We start from the raw sequence: 24,122 nt of genomic DNA, 5'->3' as shown, positions 1-24,122 counted from the left end.
TGAAAAAAATTTGATAAAATTTTGTTTAGGATTTATCACCCCTGTAAATAAGATTCTTTCCATAGAACCATCAGATTTGCAACTTTTTATAATATTTATTTTGCTGCAATTTAGGATGTCATTGGTGAAGTCAAAATTCATCTTCTATCTACTTTCCAACTTTCTATATCTTACGATTGTTACAACCACATGTAAACTATATACATCTATATACGTATATGTAAATGTAAATGTGTGTATAGTTGTATGGTTTATTAGCTTTATTTTACACAAAAAATTCAAAGCCTCTTTAATTATGTTTTATAACCTGAAACTGATGAATCATGGAATATAATAATTGGTGATTATTATTAGCATTATTATTAGTGGTATTATTAACAACTAATATCAGCAGTCTTACAAAACGAGCTGGGATATTTCAAAATATCGCATATCCTAACTATTTGTTCAATATGTTTAGTTCTTAATCATTTTCCTCACTATCGGCATCTTCTGCTACTCCTGCTACAGTTTTGTTTCAGTGCATGCATGTGTAAAGCTCTGTGTAAGGCAGCTCTGCCATGATACTGGCACATCAGTTCTCTCGGTACCTGGATTTTGACACTCCCATAGAACAGCTTGTAGAATTTCAGGTGGGGTGATAATTCTGGTATGACACTTTACTGCATACTCATCATTTTCCTTACCCAGTATCCACCAATGTAAAGAAGGAAATTGTGCTTTGGCAAGTTGTGTTGTTGACCCTTTCCATATACATGTATGTATAGCTGCTACATAATTGACACAATGCACATGGTTTTCAGCGATTGAAGGGAGGGACGGACTGGTTTAGACCTAGACACAAACAGCCGGACTGTTAGTCAGTTGAAGTCTGTACCATTTTCCTGGGTGCTATCTCCTTGGCCATAGAGTCTGCGTGTGTAGGTTTCACAGAGAGAATAAAGTCGCTTTGAAACTTAAATGATTCCCAGAGTCCTTTCATTACCTGCTGAAGGTCGACTTCTGAAATACTCACTCACCTCACAGTTTTTTCTCATAACAAGCTCAAATTTGCTGTTATTTGTCTCTGATGGCATATGTTCTGTGAATCTAGTAGCGATTGCAGACAACTTGAAGCGTACACTATTTGAAACAGACCATTCAGGCTCTTTAAAAGTGTTTTCCAGCTTTCTAGACAGTGACTAGTCAATGTTTATTAAGTTAATTTTTTGAGAGTCATGTATGTGAGCTACACAAATCATGTCAAAGCTCAAACAGTGAATGCGCTTATCTTGTATCTTATTATTTTCTATTATTCATCTGTGTCAGGTAATAAAACATAACTAATCTGTGTCAGGTTATAAAACATAATTATAGTGTTTTGAATAGTTTTTGTAAAATAAAGCTATTAAACCATACAATTATTTACATACATGTATGTACATATTCATTTATACATGTATATAGTTTACATGTGGGTGTAACAATAGTACGATATGGAATGTTCGAAAATAGATAGAAGATAAATTTCGACTTCACCAATGACATCCGAAATTACAGCAAAATAATTATGATAAAAAGTTGCAAATCTGACGCTTCTATGGAAATAATTTAATTTACAGGGGAGATAAATCCTAATATATTTTTTTTATCAAATTTATCATAGAAGTGGGAATGGCAGCTGTGGCAACTCTTCAGTTTTGAGCTCTCCATACCAAAATTAGTCTAAATCACTGCAGAAAATGCCACCAAAATGGGGTGCCAAAGGAACATCATTTCTAGAACTGTTTTGCCTGCTCGGCCCATAGCCTATGTGTAATAATTTTACAAATTCAGCTTGCCAGACTGACAGGGTACCAGTTTTTCTGTAATAAGAATTCTGGGCCGCCTTCTGCTCTAAGCCATGGTTGGAGGTTTGGAAAAAAACGTTGCGTAATAGGTAAGGTTTCATACTGGGTAAATATTGAAAAGTTGCAACGAAAAAATTATTTTTTACAAATAAATTGCTGCTTTGATAATTTCCCGAGATAAAGTTTTTAGAATTCAGCCCGTTCATGAAACATCACTGCCAGAGACAGCTAGAGGAAAAGCACAAGGATAGCGACAGCTGAGAAAATTAGGTTTTCACACTGATCAAGAACAGTCCCAGCAATCTTGTACTATGGGTAGAAAATCAGCAAGGAGATGCAAACAAACATTTGTAAAAAATATTTTAAAGAACTGATCAGTTTACACTCTCATACATTTACAAGTAGAACTGCTTGGAGTTCGTATTTGATGGAGAACAGGCTAATGAAAAGGCTGTACTAATGAACTACCAATACAATCATCCAGGCACCTTGCTTGTAGCTGTGCATATATGCAGGATAAGACAACTTGTGCTTAGAGGCCACTGATGATGGATAGTCAAAGCTGCCATGATTTTTCGCAAGCTTTTTAAAAACGTGTGGTTCTCCTTGCTGTCTGTTACACTTTAATATAACGCTTGCTGTGCTTCTGGAAATGTCAGCAATTATTATACGGTTTAAACAGTAATTAAGATGCTTGTGACATTTTAGTCTCAATTTTAATACATAGTTCATTTGCTTCGATGTCTTAACGGCCTCTTTTCCTGTCAAATTCAAAAATAGTTGGTCAAAAAGTATTGAAGTTTTTCCATCATTTGAAATTTTGTTGGTTGTTTTTGGTGTTCTGACAGACAGGATGTTTTAAGATTAAAATTAGCAAAACTCAATTCCAGTTACAATGCTCACACAAAAAAAGTGCTCAGACCTCTCCAAAAATTACATCCATAGTCATGCTAGTTGTTTATAAAAATAGACATACTGTCACGTTATCAATGGATACTCATGTGTTCATACAGTATTTAAAGCAAACCAGTGGGACTAATTCTAATCAAACTATCTTTATAATATTTGAAACTGGCTATAGCGGTGTATCTAAGGATAGGCTTACATTCTAATTTGCATCTAAACACTCATAAGGAAACACAAATAATATGTACGTCAATAAATATGCATAATACCGCAACTTGGCTGCAATAGCCGATGACATCACTGGATGAAGAACAGGAAGTGCAACGATTGACATCTTTTTGGAGTAAACATTTTCTTCTGAACTTTATCAATGCAATCAAAAATTCTCAATTTTAATTTTGAAACATCCCTGCAGCCAAATCAAATAAAACAACATGCAGAAAGTCAAAAGAAGGAAAATACAACGATTATATAACGATTTTTAAAACTTTATGCAATGGACAATTTCAAAATATTGGTTTTAAAAGGTTTATAGGAAGTATTTGCCAAATAATGACATCAATATTAGTTGTACGTCCTACTCAATAAATAGTGAGTAAGAGTTGCAACATTTTCGATGATATCAACATTTTAATCTTTTTATGAAAACGCTTTGATAAATATAATTAGCTCGTGTAATACATTGAACTTTGAAACAGAGAGCTACATTGCAAATCTCACAAAAAGTGATGGTTTTAGACGTGTGTGAATTTTTTAGTTAACTATATCATAACTATTGTGTCACACATGCAAGAGTACACCACATTTCATCCAACATATATAACAAGAATTTTAATGTAATTTTTAATTTAAGAGCTTTTAATCAAAAGCTGTAAAGGTTGACTTGCACAAAATAAATTCACATTACAGGTGTATAGTATCAAAAGATTGACCATGTCTTACTCTGCTGTGTTGTTGGTGCAAAATATGTGTAAATGTAATTGCAATTTTTAAAAGCTCTAAATCGAACAGTTAATCGCCGCCGGTTGGAATCAATTTATTTTACTGACGTAGGCTAGTCCAGCATTTTTGGTTATTGTTTTGACAACTGATGTTCTCACGTGAAATTGAAGGCCAATACAAGGCTCAATAGAAAAGTTCTCGTAGCATTAGTTTATGACAAACACTTCGGGTTTTATCGAGAAACCCATATCAAATATAGATGCTCGCTACTTTACAGCTTTGTTTCGGCTTGGTCTAATCATCTAGTCGTTATCTGATCATGAAACTTGGGGAACTTGAACCATTTTTCGCCTGAGTTTGAGGGCATAGCATATTTAGCTGACTTTAGACTCTTACAAATTCAAGAATATACCAGTCAGAGGTATAGATTTTTTTGTGTTTACACACAATTTGTATATTTACACAAGCAAACGAATGAAAAATTTCAGAAGAATAATGTGGGAGATAACTCCGACCGAAAATGACCAAAAATGCTTTTTTAGCGACTATTCTAAAACAATTATTGCTCCTAACATATAATTTGCCTTTGTTTCTGTTATTATTTCTGAATTTCCCCAAGGCTCAGCTATCTAACACTAGTCTCGTCTTCTCTGTAGATGCATCGGGTCAGCGTATAGAAGCCATAAGCCTGCAAGATTAACGTCTTAGTCGAAATACTGCAATAGTAAAGGTCCAGGTCAACTTGTGGTTTCAACAAAGTCACACATTTTTCTCATGTTTACACCAATTCACATATGCAGATTTTATTAAAACCATCTAAAGTTTGTGTTTCATACTGTAAACCGCTTAAAATTGAGTTTCAAATGGCCTCCAAACACCTTTTTAAATCGCCTTAATTAAATGAGATGATCCCGCTTGTCAAGCTTTAACTTGGCTGATTATTATCCTTTCATTATCAAATTTTCTGTTTTCTTTTGGTTTGTGATTGTGATAGTAATGAAGCTTGAATTATTTTATTAACATATATTCCTAAATGTTATCAATTGTTGTAGCTTCAAATGCATATGTTTTGCCTGAGTTGGTCGTAGGTGGTGGCACCACTGCTAATAAAAAACCGCTCTTGTGGGACCCAGCAGATGTCTTCTCGCTTTGATCATGTGAAATTGTTTGTTGAGCCTTTGCACATGAATCTCACATTAACATCATTGTTCTCTTGATCATAGCCAATTGCCATCCCCGTATACTACCGACCATCATATATACAGGCCAGATATTGTCCAGGTTGAAGTGTTAAGGTATTGCTGGTAACATGTGAGTCATCAGTCTTCTCAACTTTATATCTTTGTAGCATACATTTTTTTCAACAAGTGGTGAAAGTTTTCAAACTTCAATGGCTTTCCTACTGAGTGGCTTGAACCAGTGCTGTTCCCGACAACCAATGACTCGTTGTGTTGATTTGAGCCTTGGCTCCAAAATCGCTGCCTAATCTGCGGCTTCATCAGTGGGTACATAAAACACCTCCACCCCAGCAATGTTTTCCCTAGCATACTTGTACAGTTGCTCAGTACTGAGCAGTCTTTCTTTTCCTGACTTAAAGGTTGACCTGCAACAAAATTCACATTACAGTTATTTGGTATCAGAAGATTCACCATGTCTTACTCTGTTGTGGTGTAGGTGCCAAATGTGTGAAAATGTAATTACAAGCTCTTAAAAGCTCAAAAACGAAAAGCTGCCGTAGGTTCGAATCTCTCTATTTCTTGGACGTAGACATGATATTTGGTTATTGTCTTGTCACGTGATGTTCTCATGTGAATTAAAATGCCAATAAAAAGCTCAATGTAAAACTTATCGTAGAACTGGTTTATGACAAACACTTCGGGTTTTACCGAAGACACCATATCAAATATAGATGCTTGCTACTTTACCGTTTTCTTTTGGTTTGGTCTAATCGGCAAGTCGTAATCTGATTATGTGACCCAATACATCGCAAACAATTTCTGCAGCGCTTTTCGGTTACAATCCAAATCGTAAAATCCGGATAACGCATTTTAGATTGTATACATACATTCCAGAGAACGCTCATCAGATTCATTAAAAAAACCTACCTCAAGTGACTCATGTGAATTATTTCAGTGATGGATCTGGCGCCCAATACAAGAATTACAAGAACTTTGCCAACTTATGTTACCATGAGCTTGATTTCAATCTTACAGCATCTTGGAGCTTCTTTGCCATCTCACATGAAAAAGGTCCGTGAGATGGGATTCGCGAGGTGGTCAAGAGACTGGCCACCCGTTAATCCAAGCAGTTAGTTAAGTCAGGAAAAGAAAGACTGCTCAGTGCTAAACCACTGTGCAAGTATGCTAGAGAAAACATTGCTGGGGTGGAGGTGTTTTATGTACTCACTGAAGAAGCCGCAGAACAAGCAGCGAATTAAAAACCAAGGTTCAAGGCAGCACAACGAGTCATTGGTTTTCAGAACTTGCACTGTTTCAAGCCGCTCAGTAGAACAGCCATTGAAGTTTGCAAACTTTCACCACTGGTTGATGAAAAATGTATGCTACAAGAATACAAAGTTGGGAAGACTGATGACTCACATGTTACCAGCAATACCTTAACACCTCAACCTGGACAATATCTGGCCTGTATATATGATGGTCGATGGTATATGAGGATGGCAATTGGCTATGATCGAGAGAACGTTTGTGTTAATGTGAGATTCATGTGCAAAGGCTCAACAAACAATTTCACATGGCCACAGCAAGATGACATCTGCTGGGTACCACAAGAGCATGTTCTATTAGCTGTGGCGCCGCCATCTACCACCAACTCAGGCAAAGCATATGCATTTGAAGCTACAACAACTGATAACATTGAGGAATGTAAGTTAAGAAAATATTTTAGGCTCGTTACTATCACAATCACAAATCAAAATTACACGGCATATTTGAACTTGATAGGATAATATTCTAATAATCAGCCAAGTTAAAGCTTGACAAGGGGGGATAACCTCATTTGATTGAGGCAAGTTTTAAAGGAGTTTGGAGGGCGTTAGTAACTCAATTTTCAGCATTTTACAGGCTGAAACACAAACTTGTGATAGTTTTAATGAAATCTGCATATGCTAATTGGTGTAAAACATGAGAAAAATGTGCGACTGTTGAAACCGCAGGTTGACCTTGACCTCTCCTTTTGCAGTAATTTGACAAAGACCTTATTCTTGTATGGCTTCCAGACGCTGACCTGATACATCTACAGAGAAGATGAGACTAGTTTTGGATAGCTGAGGCATGGAGAAATTTAGAAATAATAACAGAAACAAAGGCAAATTATATGATAGGAGGGATAATTGTTTTTGAATAGTCGCTAAAATAACATTTTCGTTCCTTTTTGGTTTAAGTTATCTCTCCCATTATTTATCCAAAAAATTTCAAACCTATTTGTTTGTGTAAATATAGAAACTTTGTGTAGACACAAAAATCTAGATATTTAACTTGTATATTCTTCAGATCATATGAGTCTAAATTCAGCTACATGTAGATGTGCTATGCCCTCAAACTCGGGCTACAAATGGTCAATGTTGAAATCTTCTTAGCACCTGAACCAATGACCCTAGAATATCAAAATTTGGGATATAAGCGCTTTTCAATATGGGCAACAACATATTAATAAAATCATCAAATCTGAGACTATGAGGTTTTTTGAGTTAAACTTGGTAAATTATATGCCAAATATATTTTTGCAAAACTACAATTTTTAAAATAAAGCCAAAACATGTGTGCTTAACTGAAATGGTTGATTTTTACAGTCTCATTTTTATTTAATGAGTTTCCAACATACTTTTAATTTGTCCATGAATGACATTTGAACGAAGATAGCAACAGGGATTCACACAAACATCTATTAACAAGGGGACAAAAAGATTCTGAAAAATATTAAGAAAACTTGGAAATGTTTATAATACAATAAATTCTTTATACTTCAAAGTTTAGTATGTCATAACTCAAATTATTTTAGAGTGTTTTTATCATGACCATGTCTAATAGTTGTTGAGATGAATTGTTGAAAAAATGCAACCAGATGCGAAAATTCAATTATTATCACAATTTTCTTATTACACACGCTGTCTGTTGGCATGTAGCAGCCACAAGTAAAAAGGCTTGACCTCAATATTAATTAACATCTATGTAGCCAGGTGCCCTTTTTGAAAACCCGCAAGGTTGGCCTTGGTGTCATGAAAGCAACCAGCATGAAGTTTTGGCCTTCAGTTACTACAGTTCTTAGATGGGTTATTTAAGAGACAGGAGTGGTTTTGAAGTATTTGACGGTGCGATTTATAAGATTTTGAAGCGATGTTGAGGCCTTCACCGTTGGTTTGCACCTTCTTTAAAAACTCCATGTATCAGGAGGGGAGGAGTCTACAAATGCTATAATATAGTTATTTTGATTATACTTCAACATTAGTCGTATTGGATGATGTAGCAATGGAAATGTGAGTGAAGCCAAGATTAATTAGTATAATCAGCTTGCATTCAGCTCTGTATTTGGCCAGATCATCAAGCCAGTCCATAAAACAATGTTACCTAATCAACCTCAGAGCTAACCTTTAGAGCTAATTGTGGTGTACCAATTCATTGCCTATAGTTGCTGGGACAGGCACAAATTTCTGTCTGTTACTCCCTTTATTCTTAGCCCTGCCTAATTTAGGTGCAGGTGACCAATGGACTGAGAAATATGGGTCGGAGTGGTCAAGTTTCAGCTGATTGCCGGGTTTATCCTGTGGGCCTATAAATACACCTATTTATGAAGCAAGACTAACACTAATCGTCACAGTATTTCTAGATGTGACAGAGATGTTATTTACGGCTGCTGCAGTCAAAGCAAGGCCAATGTTATTACAGCTGCTTATCTAGTATTTTGCAATATTATCACATACTCGTTATATACGCATTATGTGGCTCTCAGCCTGAAGGGCCAGGTTTGTAAGGCAGAGCTAGTTAAAGAGTGGTAGAACACACATGTGAATAATAAAGCCTGCTCTGTAACACTTACTAGAACCAACATGTACATTCAAACATAAAACATTAAAAATACCTATTTTTGTTACGGTATATGCATGCATGCTATATGCTGACCTTAGAGCAAATCAGATGATGCAGTTTACAGAAAGCTGTTTGAAAAAATAGAACTGTCTGGGCCCTAGCTTGTATATTATTTAGCCGTTTGGCCTTGCTGCTAGAATTTTTAAGATAACACAATGGCAGTTTGAACAAGCTAGAATAAATAAATGCAGGGTTAAATCTAGATATATATATACATATATATATACACGAATCTCAATGTTTGTCTGTCTGTCATTCATTCACCAAATTATAGCGATAAAGCCTTAGCAATGAGAAAATCGCCTTGCAGTATATTGGACTCATGACATTCAGACCGCAAGTCTACTAACAAGAGTGACTAACCACAAGGCTAAGCCATTCTTATCACTCCCATCACTCTTACCATATACAGTAAACGCTCCTATAACGTAGGCCTATACCTCTTAGAACTAAAGTCTAGACGACATACATTTCTGTAAAGTTTTTGCTTCCGACTACCAAAAAAATTCCATATTACATGCTAAGTCGAGTGAGTTCTCAACTTTGATTTAAACGTTAGTTTATATTGATTGCTTTACATGTAAGAGAGAAGACTATGTGAATATAGCATTATACATATTATGTATATATTTTTCGTAGCAATCTAGTTGGTTGTGACAGATTGCCAGATGTACCGACAAAACAGAGAATAGGGTAATTGTGCAATGTTCATAAATATAAAGGCGATTGATTGGCGCAGGTGTTACAGCGTAAGTCCACCAATGTGAATGTAACGAGTGGGAGTATCATCACTAGTTCTATTTTTTCCTAACCTTGACCTCTGAATACAGATAGGTGATGAGCAGGCAGAACAGCTTTTGTAAAATATTTTGTTGTTTTGTTTCCTTGTAGACATAAAATATTTGTTATTAGTTTTCCTTTGCAGATTATACATTGCTGTTTAGAAAAATTAGTAAATCGTTGTAAATGAATGTCAAAGATGTACGCTCCCCAAGTTATTGTGGAAGTACTGAAAAATGGTAAAAAACAAATGAGGTTGATCAAAAACAGAGAAAAGTTGTCAATGCACCCTAATATTACTGCAGTTACAGTACACCCCACATATTTAAAAAAAATTACGTCAAGTTTTTCCTCTTTGTATGCCCGAAAGGTCAGTTTGGAAAGGTCTTTGAATGGGTTGTGCAATTCACATGTATTTTACTGTTCTTATATTGTACAATCAATATATTGTAAACTTCACTGGAAAATATTATTTATGCTGCAGGAGCTCGTAATGTAGGCCTACTGTATATTCTTTCAACGATTGGAAAAGCCAAAGTTGCACTTCCTATAGGTAGCTAATTGATATTACCTTTGGTGTTTTGTTTTTTTTAAATCTAATTTTTACCATTATACATTTTTAGTTGGTAGTTTTCAATGGATTTCAATTTTCAATTTTCAATTTCAATTTCAAAGGTCCTGGTACACTCATGTTTCTGGTTTTCCTAAGATTCGATCACTAAATATACATATGACTAACAATATACAGTGTCGTATTCGCTTTCACTGCCGTATGCTCAGTAATGTGAAATATATGGTCGACTGCGCATTTTCGCGAACTTCCCAGTAATTGCGTAGTAGCCTGATTTTATTATCCGTTGACAACATAACCAGTGATATTTAGGACTTTTATGGTATTGACAATGTTGTCCAAAATTTGTTGTATAAAATTAGCATTGAATCACAAGATAATTTTAAATTTTTGTTTGGAAATTTCCAACCGAAAAAACCAACATTATTGTGTAAGTTTTATGTAAGAACCTTCCGAGATACATGTGAATTGGATTACCTATCATAAGCAGAGTAGGATTAAGTCTGTCATTAAATATGTCATTAATATTAGTTTTAGCACTGGCTCACATTCAATCATCTGTTAAAGTATTCATGATGTTTGTCGTCATTAGTTAGTCTTGCCTAAGGTATGTTATGGTATGCTATTATAAAGCAATTATGCTGTGGTTTTTGTGTCTGTTTTTGTCGTTGATGAGTTATGCTAGTAGCATTGTTTTGCTGGTGTCAGTGAGCTACGTATGCTTTAACAGTAAAGGAGAGTATCACAACAGAGCTGAAGATGAGAGGCATTTAGTGAATTTTAGTAGACCAAGATACATAACTTACATTAGACAACAGATAATTACTTATGTTGATGATATTATAGCTAATTCAGATTTACTTTTTTTTTCATTAAACCGACAAAAAATAGCAGCACTGACTCTGATGGTAGTGAAAGTAATATTTTTGTAAGAGTAAGAAATATTGAGGAGGATTGTTTTAGCTTTGTAGTGATTGTACTTTACATCGCTTTATCAATGCACAAAAAAGGTATAAAAACAAACTGAAATATTGTTTCCAAGTCTATTTATAAAAGCCTTTTATGAAATTTTTTTATATGAAATATTCCAGATTTATAGGCTCATAAAATTATTGTTATGAAAATGAAATACAGATCAACAACAAACCTAGGGCTCAGCAAACGTTCAGAGTATGACATAGCAGAACGATAGAACCTCAGCACATTTGCTATTACGCAATCTAGACAGAAACAGGTAGCCACTCCCAAATTGATTCATTATACCAACTACCTAACTGTATATGTAGAAGTGAAAGCATTAGCTCTGGCTACTATGCTTTTGAAATGCACAAAATGCCATTTATTTGCGTTGCAATTAAATAGCTTGGCTATCTATCACAAACAACTCAAGAAAACATGTTTTTCAACTCTTAATGAAATTTTTGCCATAAAATTTGGCCAATATCTTATAATTGAGTTATATAACATATATTATAGATGTTATATAACCCAATAATTAGATATTGGCCACATTTTCTGGTACAATAATAATAATACATTAGTTACTTATTTGGCTTCAGCTGTTAGCCAAACCTAAAAAAACAGCAACCTATATGGGCTAGGGGCGCTTATCGGATCCAATCATTAGTATTTACAAGTTTGGATTAAACCAAACAATGTTCTTTTGTTTTTTAGGTGTGAGCTATCATCACAAACTTGGAGAATGATTAAGCTAAGCTCCTTTTTAACTTCCCAACCTTTCATAAGTTTCATTATCTTTTTAGACAGCCGTTGCCTGTTCAATTAGAACTCCTGGCATTCAAACTGTGGTTCATTGTTCAATTCTCAAATAAGCTCCTATGGATGGCCAGATCTACATCAACCCCTGAAATGTTCTGTTAGCCAATGTTCTCCGCTAATAACTGTTACTTGTTATTGCTATAATAGTTCAAACAGATTGTGTTGGCACAAGATTGTCCTATCATACGGTAGTTTTCAATTATTATCATGTATGTTTTAATAGGAGTTGCATAATTTCCAATTAGGGATTTTAAATGTTTTTCAATTTGATGAATCCAAACATCTATGTTTAGAATGATTGTGATTAGAAATAATCACTCCAGAGCAACGAGCTATGGGGATCAGTGAATGTCCAATTTGGCGCAGCAGACCCTCAATGCAAGAGTAATTACGTAATACCTATGGAGTGTCTCCAGCTGGACAAAGGATGAGAGAAATTAACAGCAAATGACGCAGCAAAAGTGTAGCAGTGCCCGGCTTTGATAGAGACACACTAATTAAGGCAATGCCATTTCACTGTCAATCTGAACTTTGACGTTCTTACTTACTCCAATGCTTTTAGTAAAAGGCTTTCAATAAATTTTAAAGATGTTGTATTTACTCAGATATCATATATATTAAACTGAAAAAGAAAAGATTTAACAAAAGTTTTTACTGCTGCCCAATGTAGCAGTGTTTTTAAACTACTGTCATTGACAATCAGTTAGCCATGATGGATTAAGCATGCCGATAGCTTGTGAACTGTATACTGTTTTAAAGCATTGCAGAAAGCCCTGCAGTCTTAAAATAAATTTCATAGACATACCAGATAGGTGAGCCTTCCAGAAAGCATTTAAAAAGCATTAAAAGACACCTATATGCTTCAAATATATTTTTTTCTAAAGCATTTTATGCACTATGCATATATTGTTTTTTAAATTTGTGCTCAAATTCATCCCCGCTTTCATCATTGCCTTTTGAACTAATGATTTGGCAAGTCTCTTGCAGTTGTTGTTTTAAAAATATAATGATATATTGTATATATATATATTATTGTGCACGTGGTAGCGTATAAATTAAAACCATCAAAAATTTACAAATCCTGTAGTGAAGTTTATCTTATCTTGAAATTATCAGTGTGGCACTCCTTTGTCTGCGCATGCTAAGGTGAGGCCGGGTTCAGACCTGGGGACAGCTGCGTAATCTCGACTCATTATGTATCCAACAGCTGGAAAGCAAACAAATTGTGTAGCTGCGTATGGGCATAAAATTAATTTAATTGCGCAAATGACGACATTTCTTTCTGTAGGACATAATAGTCGCGCACTCTGAGCTTGTAGTCCATGAGCGATCGCTTGCATAACAGGTACTCTGTCACGCGTGTCTTAGATGCCATATTGGTTTGAACCAGGCCTAAGTAAGGCTGTAAATCTACCTCATTCCATCTCGTTACAGTCAGGCTTTTAGCTTTAGTTTCTGATTTAGACAAACAAGGATAGGCTAAAACTCTATTTAAGAAATAGGACAGATAATGGAGGTAGCAGGTATGTGTGCTTATGCTTTAGCTCTGGCTTACCATGTACCTTGGGGATTACATTGAACTAAAGAATTTGTCGTTGTCACTCATCCAAAGTAACAAAAAATTAGGACTTTTATTAGAAGCCTGAATGATTGTAGCCTAACATTTATTTCATGTTCATGTTTTAAACGCAGTCATTCTGACTTTATATATGTGTTAGTCGTATAACAACTGAAAAGCAGAAAATCAAAGAAGAGAAAGGCTGTTATGAATGCTTAGATATAAAGTTATAGGGAGCAAAAAATATGCAGGTACAAAAACTCACCTGACCGCGCAGGCCAAGACAACATATGTAGTTTTAAAAGCTGAAGATAACTGTAGAAATGTCAAGTGATTTGCAAGAATTGAGAGTCGCTATCCTTGGTAATGTTTCCGTAGATATGGATTACAGAAAAATGTTGTCTTGCTAACTGGTTGCTAGATGCATGCTTTACATTAAAGCTTCGAGGTCGCGAATGATAAGTTTTTCAACTTTTTAAAGATTTCAAGGGATTCAAAAATGTACAGCAACTGTTTCAATAATATGGTTTACAGAAGGATGTTGAAGAACTGAATAGTGAAATGGTATATACAGTCAAACATGGATAACTCGAACTTCAAGGCACCGAGCAAAAGTGTTCGAATTATCAGAGCATTCAAGTTATCAGAGCACTGTCACAAGTCCATATATTTACTTATTTATTAGTAGATACATGTACATATACAAACTATAATATAAATCAAAAGCACAAATGGTTTGTTTCAAATTAAATGCTTCTAATGTAAAGTTTAAAACGTTTTCATGAAAAAGTATAGAGATTTTTCTATCACTTGAGATTGGTTTGTTGTTTGAGGTGATGTTATTGCCAGGACGTTTTTCAGATTGACATTGGCAAAACTTGATCATTGTTGAAATGCTCAAAAGAAAAGACAATTTATTCTTTTGGGGTTTTACCCACGATCAATTTTGCCGTTTTTTCTTGAAGGTTATGCAGATTACCTTACTTTACCTGGGATTCGTTAAGAGCAACACTCCGAAGCAGTTCAATTAGAAGTTTTACGAGGTTTTACGGTACATTCTATATCACTCACGCTTTTTTAATAGATACTTATTGAATGTACATACGTATTCTGTGTTTAGGTCAAACGATGAATAGTTTTTTGTAGCTCAGACAACGTATACGTTTAATTACAACATTTTTTAAGACGTTTTAAACATTCAACATTCCGACGTTGATTCAACACGGAATCAACGTCGGAAAACTATTCATCACGGGCTAGCCGAGTCACGCACTCAAGGATTTTCGCCACGCACATACAAAACAACATGCGATTTTTGTTTTGTATGTGCGTGGCGAAAATTCTTGCGCGCGTGACCCGGCTAGCCCGTGCTACTCATTGTATCGCAGTATAAATCAAATTTCACCAAACTTTTAGAAAAGTCGTTGACAAAAATATTTTGCCGATGGTGGTAATAACGACGCTTATGAATTACGAAAAGATGAAGTTTACCTCTATGGCTTTGAATAGGCCGTTTCGGTAGCTGTTGGGCAAAAAAACAGTTCGAATTAACAGTGTTGAGTTCGAGTTATCTATAGCAATTTATCATTACGTGGGAACGGACCAAAGAAACTGTTCGAATTAACCATGTTTTCGAGCTATCCATGGCCGAGTTATCCATGTTTGACTGTAATTTATATTGTAATATTCATACAAAAATTATTTCCGTACCATATGCTTATCAAAGCTTCCATTGCAAGGCAAAAGTTAGCAGTAGTTCATTTTTCAGTATAGAAATTTAGGACGAAAAATGGATGTAAAATGAGCAACATTGTATAATGCTAGAACTACATGTAGCATCAGCTTTGCTAACAAGGCTTTGTGAAGGATATTAGATACGCATGACATGAGAAAAATCTTTTACCATGGATGTTTATATTATTGAATGATATTATTAATATTCCCAGTTGCAGATATTACTTAAGAGAAAATGACTATTTTGCCATAAGCTTAGCTTTTGAACATTTTTTTGATTGGCTAATCAACCATGATACAGATACATGCAAAATAATTAAGCTCTCTGTATACACATTAATATGCTAGTTAGCAACAAATTTGTGTGTAGCATTAGCAAAATCAATGACTAAAATTTGCTTTATAGTTTTCCAGTGTGCTGCAGGACCCTTTTTGTCTCTTGTGAGCTTTAGCTTTCAGAGCCAGACATTACCCAGTTCAAGAACTGAAGGTCATAATCTAGTAGCTAGCATTATTTAAAGATGTAGTTGCGTCAAAAATGAAATTAGGACCCATAAAAGGCTAAAACATCAGCTACAATTTGATGCCATTTTTGTCTTTGTAGACCAACCCTGTCCAGAGATATATGCGTTTGAATGAGGCCCTCTGTTAAAAAGCTCACGTTCCAGCGGGTGCCAATTTCGTGACGTAACAAGCTTGTTATCTGAAACGAAACCACGAGCGATAAAAATGAGGTCGATTCGTTAGCCAATCATGCGTGCGAAATTTTTATATAGGCCGTAATACAGGTTATCACTCGTAAAACGCGTTGTCTGTGGTCTCGAAGATTCTCATCGTTGTTTCTGATTCAACGCGTTTCAACAATTACTAAGTTATACATAGTTTTAAAATGGCTTCAAGTTCGAGCGACCGCTACTCAGAGTTTTCTGAGCAACTTTAAGTAAAATATTAGAGTAGACAGCCTATGGCCAAAGCTGACAGGCGTCAGCAGCGTTTTGCTGCAGAAGAAGACAGAATGGAGGTAAATTAACTTAGAGTCTTCTATACTTTAGTAAATGTAATATTTTTTATAGTCATAAATACATGTACTAATTAATAAAATGATAATTCTTTGCTATCTCCAATCATCGTTTCATAGCTTATCTGCCGTTTTACCTAGCTATAATATTTTTTTCGAATTTTCTTTGGTAAATTAGAGTCATGATTACAAATTATTTTTCACTCGTAGGAAGTGGGTAAAATCGATTGATCATTGCAAATCTTTAATTTCCAGAACCAAAGCTTCGAATCGTTGGCTTGGCGTACTTGCGCCTTTATTAAATGTTTATTCGTTTTTAAAATTACACTCGCAATCTATTCAACTCCCAATTTGGAAGCTGTCAATAGATACGCTTTAGAATGACATATCTATGAATGACATATTTATTGCATCTACTTTGTTTACATTTACTTGTTTTACTGATTACAGAATGTTTATGTCGTCCCACCAGCCGAAGAAGCTTTGTCAGTGTGGAAACTGCCATAAAGGAGAAAGCGAGAATTGAATGCGTGCTGGATGATGTTTTGTTGAGTTTGTTGCAGTAGATGAATTTGTCTTATTGTATCAGCTAATACTATGTGAGTGGCCACGACTTGATGAATATCTTTAATAAAAGCTTTATGCCGAGATGAAAATATTTTTGCTTGTAAAAATTATATAATAAAATAATATTGTTAAAGATAATGCAAAACATGATTTGCAGAATATTGTAGTGAATCGGATATGGTATATGGGTGTCCGCAGAACTGAAGAATGTGAGTTCAAATCCAGTTTGCAGCAGACTTCTCATCCTTAAAACTCTATCCCTGTCTATATTCTTTTCAAAGAGGTGGCTTGCTTATTTCATTAATTTAGTATTCGGTAAGAATACTACTAGCAATGATATACAGCAATGTATATCATTGCTACTAGCAAGAAACTAGTACGCAGGCAATATGTAATAGGCGACATAATGTGGGCGGGGCTTATGGGAGGCTGTATAGCGTAGCTGCAAAACTGCTGATACAAAGACCGCGTCCTACATAAAGTGACTTGACAGAATTACCGTAGACCGGTAGAATTGGTAGTCGGTACCCAAATGTTTAAACAACATTTGGAGAAAGTGAGTAGAACAAATTTTCAATTTTCGTTATTTGAGGCCTTTGAAACATTCATAATAATGCATCTGTAGCAGGATTTAAAATTTTATTCTAGCTAACATGAGCAAATACAAAATAAGATATATGCCAATAGAGCCGCGTAAGACTAGACTTTTATCGCAAATAGCCGATGTGAATACGAGGGATAGAGACAGGTTGCCAAACGCGTGACATCATTTTTGGCGAGGCTGGGCACGTTTTTGTGGCCTGAGCGTTTTTACGGCGATCAGATTTTTTCGGTTTTAATCTTCAAATATCTTGGCAATGCGATCGCGTAACACAACAAACAACATATCAACTGATAGAGAAAAAAAAATGCTTTCTTTTAAGATCAACTTAAATTTTGACGCAACTACATCTTTAACCATCCATTTGTATATAGCTGAGGGTATGGCATTATGTAATAGCATGGCTGGGGGTTGTTTAGTTCAGGCTAATCCCATCGGCCACTGTCAACACCTCGCTGGCACTTGTTACACGCATTAATCATGCTTCTTTGTCTAATGGTGCGTGTACACTGGCCGATTTTGTCATCCATTTTGTCAAGCACAGACCAATTTGATGAGTCGGTGTCGGCATCGGTAGGTGTGAGCAGAGAGATCGGTGTTGGTGCTGATTTGAAAGTCGGTGTCCGGTGAATCCCAGCAGCTCATCAGCCAAATCATAAGCCTCTGATTAAATGAGCCTAAGCTTTAATGGCAGTTCTAAGTTCTAGGGCTAGGTTTAATGAGAGGCTAAGAGACTGTCATTAAACTTTCCCTAGTGCTCTTTCTGATAGTGAGCTTTTATTTAAATTAATTAAAAGTGAATAGCCAGTTGTATGACTACTACTAGTACTACTACTAGTTCAACTACATGTACTACTTTAAATGAATTTGCCGGCCCTTACTTGGCACGATCTAAATTATTTCATACAGAAATAAATTGAGTGTGATTTTATTCAAGGTTTTATTAGCGAAGAAAATTTACTAGCCGAGGAGCGTACAGCCATTCGCTCTGCCTACTAAGTGAGCGTTGCGCCCTTATATACAATAAAATTGCCCGTTCCGGCTAACGGAACCGAGTAGGAACACCAGGTAACAATGTTTAAATGGCCAATAATTAGGCCCACTAGTGCGTTGATATGACAACATAAACGACGACAATTGATAGCCTAACGAGTAACAAGGCTATAATAAAAAGGAAAACACATATAATAAAATATTTATAGACATAAAATATATACAAACATATAATTACATATAATACAGACTGTCAGAGCTCCCGCAGCTGATCCTGCCATCAACAAAATCAAATCGTCATCGGAAGATTCCATTCGGCATTCAGTAGTTGCTTCTAGCGATAGTAGTAGGAGCAGTAGTACTAGTGTAGTACTAGTATATAATTTTCCACATCAAATACGTTGATTTTTATGTGTACTCGTCTTTGCGTGGTTGGGTGAAGGTCAGAACGGCGAAGCGCTGTGATTGGCTGTTGGTACCGAAAAAAATGGTTCGATCGTTGCAATGTAAAGGGGAGTCGGTGTCGGCACCCATACGTGAAATGTCTGAGGTACCGGTCTGAGTCAGAGTATTGGCACCTAATCGGAGTCGGTCCTGGCCAGTGTAAACACACCATAACTTGTGATGTACTGTCTAACTGGTCTTAGTCAACATGAATGCATGCTCACCATCAATTGTCTTTTTTTCTGTAGATTCTGCAATCGTGTTTCGTAATGATGCTATGATGCCTGACTTGCTTTTGGTTGCAGGTATGTACTGACAAGATAAAACAGTGAGACTCTTTTTTCAATTTTATTTTCAGGGTTTAATTATATGGTCTATAATTTTGATAACAACTGTGACTTAGTCTTTAGCTGAACGCCCTCTTTTCTTGTTATTTTGTTACTGTTACTCATGCCAACAAGAAATTTAAAAATCATATTGTTCTAACTAATTATAATAGGAAAGGGTGGAGTACTATTTAAGATAGCGTTTTTCTGTAGACCCACATTACAAAAATCATAATTAGCAATCAATATAGCTCTGGTCATGACATTAAAATTAACATTTTTGTGGTTTAGTGTCATGCTTAGCCTCTGAACATTGATTTCAATGTTTTCCAATGTTTCTAACTTGAAAGTTTTGAACTCTTGAGATTACATCATACTGACCCTCTTATAAAGCTTAACCCTGTCTATAACAAATATGATTTCATCTAGTTCTTAATAGCCTAGCCGAATAACCTTACCCACACTGTGTAATACTGTCCTGATTGTATTGTGGCTGATTTTTGTTAGTACAAATTAGGGTTTGGTACTAGCAGTGAAACTCACTGAAAATTCATGGGGTTATCTTCTCTCAAATCTTGTAATTAGAAAGTTTGAGTATTTTTATCTTGTTGGCTAGAATTTAGACTGCTGCGTGTGAGATTTGGTGCTTGAATTATTTGAACAGAATGGATTAATGTTGGGTTTACTGGGACTGAAAGATGTGTGATATTCAACAACCAGGCTTGCTACGAACTAATGCAACTATGAAAATAATTATAATTGCATTTCAATATCATGATGACTAAGCTGGTGTCTTGTAATAATTTAGGTTGTACACATAAAACACCATAGATATAGCATGTTTCAGTCAGTTCTACTAGTACAATTAAATATGACATGGAGTCGTGTAGTGTTTTTATAATTTTAGTCTCCATTCTTCTTATTTGAGATTCTGACGCTTGTCGCCAATGTTTTTTTTGTAGTTCTACCTGCAAAATGATAAAAAGTTATTTTCACCTGTAAAATTACAATTTAAGTATATATATTGAACAATACTTAAACTGTTCTATGTACTCGAAGAAGAGATAGAGATAAGGTTTGAGTGATCAAAAAAGATATATGTGCATGCAGGGACAAGAACACTCCAGATAACCTAATCGCAAACCAAGAAAACCTCTGTAGTCATAAAAGCCGAAGAAACTGTAGAAATGTCAAGCGATTGGCAGTAGTCGAGAGTTGCTATAATTCATAATGCTTTGGTAGATATGAATTACTAAATAATTTTTCAGCAAGCTTAGCTTTTGAACCATGATACAGATACATGCAAAATAATTAAGCTCTCTGTATACACATTAATATGCTAGTTAGCAACAAATTTGTGTGCAGCATTAGCAAAATCAATGACTAAATTTGTTTGATAGTTCTCCAATGTGCTGTGGGACACCTTTTGTATCTTGCAAGCTTTAGCTTTCAGAGCCAGACATTACCCAGTTCAAGAACTGAAGGTCATAATCTAGTAGCTAGCATTATTTAAACATCCATTTGTGTATAGCTGAGTGTATGGCATTATGTAATAGCGTGGCTGGTGATTGTTTAGTTCAGAGAAATGGCTAATCCCATCAGCCACTGTCAACACCTCGCTGGCACTTGTTTACATGCGTTACTCGTGTGTCTTTGTCTAACTTGTGATGTACTGACTAACTTATCTTGGTCAACATGAATGCATGCTCACCATCAATTTTCTTTTTTTTCTGTAGATTCTGCAATCGTGTTTCGTAATGATGCTATGATGCCTGACTTGCTTTTGGTTGCAGGTATGTACTGACAAGATAAAACAGTGTGACTCCTTTTTAAATTTTATTTTCAGGGTTTAATTATATGGTCTATAATTTTGATAACAACTGTGTCTTAGTCTTTAGCTGAACGCCCTCTTTTCTTGTTATTTTGTTACTGTTACTCATGCCAACAAGAAATTTAAAAATCATATTGTTTTAACTAATTATAATAGGATAGGGTGGAGTACTATTTAAGATAGATTTTTCTGTAGACCCACATAACAAAAATCATAATTAGCAATCAATATAGTTCTGGTCATGACATTAAAACAAAAATTTTTGTGGTTTAGTGTCATGCTTAGCCTCTGAATATTGATTTCAATGTTTTCAAATGTTTCCAACTTGAAAGTTTTGAACTCTTGAGATTACACCATACTGACCCTCTTATAAAGCTAAACCCTGTATATAACAATTATGATTTCATCTAGTTTTTAATAGCCTAGCCGACTAACCTTACCCACACTGTGTATTACTGTTCTCATGGTATTTTGGTTGACTTTTGTTAGTAAAAAGTAGTATTATACTCACTGGAAATTCGGGAATTATCTTCTCTCAAATCTTGATATTTAAAAGTTTGAGTATTTTTATCTTGTTGGCTAGAATTTTGACTGCTGAGTTTGAGATTTGGCACAAGAACTCTTTGAGCAGAATGTATAAGTGCTGAGTTTACTCCACTTGAAAGATGTGCAATATTCAGCAACTATGCTTGCTATGGACTAATGCAACTCGGGAAATAATTATAGTTGCATTTAAATATCACGCTGACTATGCTGGTGTCATGTATTAAGTTAGGTTTTACACAAAAAAACACCGGAGATGTAGCATGTTTCAGTCAGTTCAACTTGTTCAATTAAAATGACATAAAATGGTGTAGTGTTTTTATAATTTTAGTCTCAAATCTTCTGATTTGAGATTATCACGCTTGTTGTCAATGTTTTTGTAGTTGTACCTGCAAAACAAAAGAAAATTATTTTTCATTTGTTTTTACAATTTAGGTATAAGGAACAATACTAACCAAAACAGTAAATAATGCAGTATCTCATCAATGTTAGCCCTCTGAACCCTCACAGCTGGTATTACGGAATTGCGTAGGCTGTGGCAGAAACCTTAATGGCGGAATACAGGCTTCCATATGGTTCTGTTTACAAAATATGTTTTTAAGCAACAGCAAAAACTAATAAAATTAATTTTTTCGCAGGATGTTAGATTCTGAATTTCACTTCCATTTGTAACATTTTTCACTTATCTTTATCTACTTCTTTCATTATAATAACACATTTTATTAGAATGATATCGCGAAACAATCAATATGACTCATTCGTTGGTAGGTCATAAATGACTGTGATACAAATGTGGAATTTTATGATAATAAATATAAATTTCCAGTATATTTTGAGTCATGAAAGGATGATGAGTGTGCTATGGATGAATATTATCTGTAAATGTTTAATGAGTGTTTAAAATCGTGCGAACTTTTATAGTTTTAGCCCGAATAATGGTGACATACTGTTTTTTTCTGTTTGATGACATCTGCTGTAGGTTGTCCGACGTTTTGTACTGCTGTTTCACCAAATATCATTGCATTGTTAGCACGTTTAGCTATATTTGGTAAAAAATTAATAACTTCGGATTGCTGGACATATTGTCTAGGTTTACTGACACGCATTGATTAGATCGAGCAAGGATCAACGGGTTAAAACTCGGTTTCGTATCATGGATTTTTACAAGTTTGTATTTATATTTAACAACTATGATATTATCTTACATGTATTTACATAGCATTGTCTAATTTATTTGAAAATTAGAGCTTTAACTAGCAAATGTGGTTGCTGTCTAATGACACAGGCTTGGGTAATATTTCATACCAAGGGTTAGCACAAAGCCATTTGCATAGCTATTCATCCATAACATCTCATGTATTGCTTTTCATTTGACCAGCACTTTATGTATTTCTATATCAAATTCATTGACATACAAACTGGTGGTGACTCACGGTTCTTTCATCTATATAGGCCTGGGCGGTCATCAAGGTCCTCTTCCTTGCATTGTCTTCCGGAAGATTTTGGCGATGAGTAGATCATAAATGTCAGTTGAAGGCTTCTTCCCTGTCATTAGACACGTACCCAACCTAATTTTGAACAGCTGGTAAGTCATCATTGACTACTTGACTTGATGGGCTTTGTACTTAATGACCTCCCATATACTCTCAACACATTAGTCATAACTTATAATAAACTTTCATGGGTAGCAAAATCGTAAATGATACAGAATTTGAAGCGAACACGAGTCAATACACAAACCGGCTATAGGAAATCAATTGATTCTTCAGAAGATTGCGTCAGTCTACCCCAAACCTTCAAAATAAATATATTGATATATATATATAACAATAACCAATAAATAGATTTAAGAATTCAAGCAATTTATGTTTACACAAATTCTGTACCATTCACTATCTCACTACCCACTTTCGCCTTGAAATTCTAGAAAATTAGAGATGCGAGCTTGCAAGGTGGTTTTTGATGTATCACTAAATGCCCAAAGATGCGAAAGGCCAGTTACGGAAACTACATCACTCGGTTTTCCCGTCAGGTCTGCTTCAGATTTGTTTTAAAAAGGTTGGCTAAAAATGAGAGTATAAGCAAATCGAGAAGTTTCCAGCCAGGAAGAGATGATTTAAAAATTAAAATGAAGAAAAAATAGAATTAGCTCTAATATAAGATCAGAACGTTTTTTTCAAGAATGTTTTATTAAGCTGAATTCAGTTATATTAAATTTATACTTTAAGTTTGTTTATGCGATGCCACAAAAGTGTAGCGTACCAAGCGTGTTGCATCAGGTCTCTCTCTCTCACAATCATTAGTGCTATGATTCTCTGAAAGGTAAGAACTCCATACGGTATGCTACTGTATGGACTGCTGCATACTGCCACTACTCAAAATTATGTTGTACATAATACTGCTACATTTTAATGCAGACCATAACCTTTACATAGGTATTTGTAGCCTTGGGGGCATGGGTATAGAGCATGAATAGATAAAATCATGTATTTTTTCATTGTAATATCTCTTATTGGTAGTTTTTTAGAGGATGGCAACACAATAATTTATCTTTAGTTAATTTATATAAAAAACATTTTTGAGATAGGACTTTAAGAA

At 35.1% G+C, this 24,122-nt stretch overlaps 1 long non-coding RNA gene across 1 annotated transcript; it reads left to right on the top strand.

Moving 5' to 3' along the window:
* The first annotated feature begins 13,335 nt into the window (after positions 1-13,335).
* Positions 13,336-20,943, top strand: LOC137385431 (uncharacterized). The gene is made up of 3 exons (XR_010977771.1): positions 13,336-13,432; positions 19,073-19,129; positions 20,887-20,943. It is a non-coding gene; the product is annotated as an uncharacterized lncRNA (long non-coding RNA).
* Positions 20,944-24,122: the final 3,179 nt, after the last annotated feature.

The sequence above is a fragment of the Watersipora subatra genome, chromosome 1, assembly GCF_963576615.1.
Source record: "Watersipora subatra chromosome 1, tzWatSuba1.1, whole genome shotgun sequence".
NCBI lineage: Eukaryota > Metazoa > Bryozoa > Gymnolaemata > Cheilostomatida > Watersiporidae > Watersipora > Watersipora subatra.
Note: the sequence above shows the minus strand (reverse complement) of the source record. Positions and strands in the feature narration are given on the sequence as shown.